Source organism: Pelodiscus sinensis, chromosome 3 (genome assembly GCF_052426305.1).
Source record: "Pelodiscus sinensis isolate ZL-2025 chromosome 3, ASM5242630v1, whole genome shotgun sequence".
Classification (NCBI taxonomy): domain Eukaryota; kingdom Metazoa; phylum Chordata; order Testudines; family Trionychidae; genus Pelodiscus; species Pelodiscus sinensis.
The window spans coordinates 141614461-141620519 of record NC_143054.1 but is presented as its reverse complement, the minus strand read 5'-3'; positions in this window follow the sequence as shown (position 1 = coordinate 141620519).

The following is a 6059-nucleotide window of genomic DNA, read 5'->3' as shown; positions in this document are numbered from 1 at the left end:
GATAAGTACTCTCTTAAGATTGTCAGCGTACTGGACAAATTAGGGCTTTAAATATCATGATCAATTGCATCCAGAAGTGAACGGGCAGCCAATGGAAAGCATAGCACTGCTCTGACGTGTCTCATCAGCCTGTCCTAGAGAAAGCAGGCCAACACATTCTGTATCTTCCAGTTGGCTCCAGGTAGAATACATTGTAATAGCTTAGCATGGAAGACAGAAGTCTGGAGGACTGTTGCTATCCACACAGCTGAAAGGAAAGCACACGATCATTTGGCCAGTTGAAGAGGATAAGGGTATTTCTGGCCTACCTTTGGAGAATCCTGAGGAGAAATGAGTCTACAAAAATGCTGGGGATCACAGGGCAAATTCCATTAACTCAAAGTGATGTGATGCTTTCTCAGAATGCTTCTTCTAGCTAACTGTTTTGACACCCTTCATCTTTCTCAGGAAAACTCTTTCTAACCTGCTCAGTCTCTGATATCTGGTGATAAAAGTTTAGGCGACACTGGAACTAAGAGTTAAAGGGAGCTCTGATACATCAGTCTGCACTGCCCTTCTAATTATGTGTTTGTTTCTGTCACTGAGGGAGCACTGACAGACTGACAATGTGTTTCACCCCCAATTGTGGTACACCCCGCCCTCCCCCAGTAACCATGCCAGGTTTGTGTGGTTTCATCATTGTCACCAAATGCCTCATAACAACATGTTCAACCAACCCAGTTATCTTGTATTGTGTGGCTTCTTCTTCTGTCTGTCTTCCAATGGTACAGTCAGTTCAGGTAAATGATTGCAAGACAGGAATGGATAGATTGATAGATAAGAATATTCATTGTTCTCTGAACATCTGCTGCTGAGCAGAACCCTGCAAATCCACAAATATCCACTTTATATTCATGGCTATATGCATCCATGGATGTGGTTGTGGATATCCATGGCTCATTTGTGAGGATACAAATGAGTATCTTGCAGGACTCTACTGATGAGCCCATTCCTTCTTGTTTCTCTCATATATTTACAAATATACTGCACAGGCCTTCGTCAGTGTAGCCTTAAATTTGCATTAACGGAAGGGTTATCTTTGTTGTTGCTATGGCTATGTCTAGACTACATCCCTCTTTCGAAAGAGGGATGTAAATTAGACATATTGAAATTGCAAACGAAGTTGGGATTTGAATTTCCTGTGCTTAATTTGCATAATGGTGGCCACACATTCTTTCAAAAACAGGTATTTCAAAAGTGAAACTGCCGTCTAGACGGGGTTCTTTCGGGGGAAAAAACTTTTTCAAAAGATCCTGTAAACCTCATTTTTTGAGGAGTACAGGATCTTTTGAAAAAGGGGGTTGTTTTCGAAAGAACCCCATCTAGACAGCGGTTTCACTTTCAAAATACGCATTTTTGAAAGAATGTGTAGCCGCCATTATGCAAATGAAGCACGAAAAATTAAAATCCCGGCTTCGTTTGCAATTTCAATATGTCTAATTTACATCCCTCTTTTGAAAAAGGGATGTAGTTTAGATATGCCCTGTGGAATTGGGGGAAGTGCTTTCTCTGGTTCTAGAGAAAGTTTTGCCCTTCTGAAATCCTCAGTCTCTCTTCTCTGCCTCCATTCAGAGCTGAGCTGTGACTGAAGAAACCTGAGATGGCCCAGGAGAGATCAGCAGTCTGCCTAATCTGTTTGAAGAGTTAATACTCTTTCCAAATGCTGGCACCTGGGAATCCTTTAATGACGCCTTAGGTACTTTGAGCAGACTGAATATCTCCTTTCAGCAACAAAGGCCTTCAAAATATTATTTATTTATCTGACTTAAATACTTAAAGTATTCCTTTGTAGTGTCCCACCTCCTGCCTTTCTTCAGGACATCATGAGACCAAATTCTGGTCTCAGTGATACTAGTTTTATACCTGGGTAATTTATGTTGATTGACTTTAATAGAGATAGTTTTATATCTGCTTCTGAGAGCAGAATTTATCCCAGGATGCATCCTATATCATGAAAGTTTAAACAATCATGCTCTCTGCTGAGGAGGAGGGTATTCTATATGAAATATTTAAAATATTTAATGGATTTCTACCCCCAGCATAGCTATTGAAAATATAAGTAGACACTTGTAGCTGGGACAGAGGTGTCACATAGAGGGGTGATGAACCACCATGCTGTGTTTCACATCTTGTGTAGGGAAACTGTGTTAATCAAGTGAGCTTTTATTAACAGGGCTCTGTTAGGTTGCATTTTTGTTTCCTCTCATTATCAGTATCCCACTGGTCCCAGACAGGGATATAGGCTGAGATTTCATGAGTGTAAGAGAAGCCTCACACCACCTTTTTAATCCCCAGATCTAGACTTATACTCCTCTGAAAATTATTTTCATCTCTCTCCTTCCCTCCTCAACTTGTCTGTCCTCTCTCTGAATCTCTCCCAAGTCTATGTTAACCCTATAAAGCACTGATCCATAGGAAACCCCTAAGCCACCCTTTCCTGGTTTGATACATTTTCCTATGCCAGTTTCTAAAAGACTGAAAAAATTACAGCCCCCCCCCCCAAAAAAAGGCAAGCAAATGCTGCCCCTTCAGAAATCTCAGCCCCAGGGAACCCAGTTTAATCTGTTTCATTGTATGACTAGTCTCTCGCTGTGAGTTTGTACAGCATCTAGCACAAAGGGGCCCCAATCTCAGTGGGAACCTCTGGGCACTGCTGAAATACAAATAATAAATCATATATTATAATTAATGAATGAATACAGATTTGCTTCTGGAGACTCCTCTGTGGTGCACCTCGCTTCTTCCCCTCTGCCTGCTCCACCCTCAAAGTCACTTGAATTGCAATAACAATAAAGACCTCTGTGGCACCTTAAAGACTAACAAATTTATTAGGGCATAAGTAACAGACTCCCCTTTCCCAAAACCTCAAATTCAGATGGTCTCTGCAGCAGAACAAAATGCTTACACTAGACAGCTGGCTAGGCCCTATATACAGCACTCTTATGGCTTTGCATAGCAGCTTCAGGGCTTTTAAATTTTGTCATATACATTTTTGGGACATAGACCGGTCATGATAGATTACAAGCATATAGTGCCATAGACTTACCCTACGATCAGCTGTGGCATCTATGACAAGTAACTCATGTTGCCAGCATATGAAAACATGAAGCATCAGGGCTTAGTCTGGTACAATGCTCTTGAATGGAGGTACAGGTTGGACCTCCCTGGTCCAGCATTGTTGGGACCTGACCTGTCCTAAACAAGAGAATTTGCCAAACCAGTGGAGGTTCCCTGCCATCAGCATACAATCTCATTGTCTGCTGCTGGCAGGCTGCCCCAGCAGGCACCCTGCCTCATTTCACCCCTTTCCTCCAACATGGCTAGACATCTTGTCCAGCTGCTGCCAACTCTCTGGATGGTCCAGGCTCTGGTTCCTACTGCAGGGCTCTGGCCCTACACTCCTGGGGGCTACCAGCTGGACCACAGATATTGCTGGACCAAAGAGTGCCAGTTTTCGGAGGTGCAACCTGGACTGCTCTCACAGTCACCATTGTCTTTCAGAGACATAAGTGTGACATTTCATTGGTATGAGCCATACTTCTGGTTGTATGGGGAGCCTGTCTCAGCACAGAACTCCAGTAAGATTTCTGGCGCTGCTGAGCTGATTGACCTGGAGCTTCCATAGCTATGTGCTTGCAAAAAAACAGACACTTTGATTTCAAAATGTGGAACCATTTAGAGTTTCCTTTTCATTTGACCCTAGCTTCACTTCTGCCCTAATGAACCCATTATGACATCTTGCAGCATGAGTCTATGTATCTTTGGAGTAATCAGATGCTGGTCACTGCTTTATGAACTTCACTGGAGATAAGCCAAAGCTGCAGCATTGCGCAAAACATTATCCATTTGGTATCTGCATCTTACCAGAAACAGGAGCTCAAGAGCCTGTTTATATGCGGTAAAATCCTGGTGCTACTGAAATCTATGGCAATACCCCTCCCATTGACTTCAGTGGAGCCAGAATTTCATCCATGGAGTGGGAACATTAAGTGGTAATGAAACTATTTAACAGGCATGTGCCAGTCATGAATTGACTAATACAGTTGTGCATTGCTGTCTCTACATTACCTTAGTTTAAAATTCGCTTTAAATATTTCATTAGTTTGTTGCTGAAGATTATAAAATCACATCTCTAAAATATTCTTGCATGCTTTGGGCTCTTGCAGGGGTAAGAGGTATAGAAGAGGGGGGCACAAAGGGAGAGGTTGAGGGCTAAGCCTCCCTGGGTGGCCAGGTTACTGGCCAGCCATGCGCTATGGTAACTCTAATAGTACCATCCTTGCACTGAGACTCTAAAGGAAGCTGTCTGCCAGGTTACTTCCTGTGAGAGCACAGAACGGTGCAGGGCACGTGTAGTTACAATTATACAACTATGCTATTGTCTATTGCTCAAGCAAGTGGTAATCTTAGCTGATGACTAGATACCTTTATGTCCTTTAATTCCTGGCTTGTCAACATTTCTAGATTTTCTACTCCACTGAGCAGCTGTCTCATCTATGTAAGAATGTCAAGCAGGAAATTCCTGCCAGTCATTAGGAATCTGATTTTGGAAACGGTGTTTTGCAAGAGATATTAGCTTTTGATATAATGCAGTATTAAAAAGCACCTCTCGGGTGCTATAAACCAAACCTAATGTTTTCATTTCTCCTCTCCTCTCGCCCCACATTGCTTTTAGACTGTGTGATTCAATCCAGTACAACCCTCAAGGAAGGAGGGGCTGTTACTAGAATAAGAATAAGCTTGCTTTATAAAAAAAAAAAAAAAAGCTGTCTTTTCTTGAAAGTTCATTATATTTTGTAGGGTTTTGACCTTCTAGAACACATCTGGGCTGGACAGAGAGTTTTCTTGCTCATTCTCAGTCACTGGGGATGGTGAACAGCTGTGTACTGTGTATGAGGGACAATTTATGTGCACTGAATGTTTCATTGTTATGGAGGCTGGATCATAATTTAAGGGACTGGTGGAGGGAGATGAAGGAGGCAAAAGTCCTGTGAACCAAGAGAGGAAGATTTCTGAGCGGTCTCAAATTGGGAAAACTTGGTAAACACTGCCCTCTTTGTACCACAAACAAGATTGCAGCTTCTGTACCCTCACCACTGCTAATCTCACCTGACAAGAGATGCTGAGCAGATTCCAGCAATTCAGCATTGACTCTTCTAGCTAATCTTTGTGCATGTGGAAGTCCTGTGCAAGTCAGAGATCTTAACAGCCACAAAACAAAGGATAGCAAATATTAATTCAGGGGTATTTGTTTATTTGAGGGCATTTGTGCTCATACTGGAAAGCCCTGCAAACATGAGCACAGGAGGATCCCTTGTGTCTCTGAAAACATCAGTGCAGGATCCTCTCACCTTCCACAAGTCTATTAGAATTACATCCACTTTAAGCTCTACCTCCTTTGAGGCAGGTAGCCAAGGGGAGCACCTCTGGTTATAGCAGAGTATGGAAGGCACTGAACATGTAAATTCGGTCACACAGACCCCCATTCAGTCACCCTGTTCCTTCATAAACATTTCAGTGCACACATGAACTTTGTCACTGGAAGCACTATCACAGGATTCCACATTCCTCCTCAAAGAGCCACTCTTTGGAGCGGCATTGGAGCATCCTCTGAAATCCCTCTGAATCCCAGAGAGGGGGCAATAAGGACACAGTTGCCTGTCAGCACATTTCTTGCAGAGTTGCCTCAGTAATGAAATTACCAATGGGAATAGAGAGAACAATGGTGTCGGATGTTGACAGGAGAGTTTTCATATGTAGCAGAAGACACTGAGATGGGTTCCGTGCTTGGAAATGAACATGGCTGAAGCAGAGCTTAATGAGACACCTGTTTGCATGCTGGAGCCTGGAGACAAGTATGGCTGATGGAACACATTCAACAATGGGGAATCATGCAGCTGCTCTGCCTGGCTTACGCACATAGGTGCCTCAAAGGTCCAGAGACCTTCTCAGTTCCAGGAATAAGGCACAGAGGCAGCCAAATAGGAGCAATGAACATACAAATTAAATAATCAGGGAAA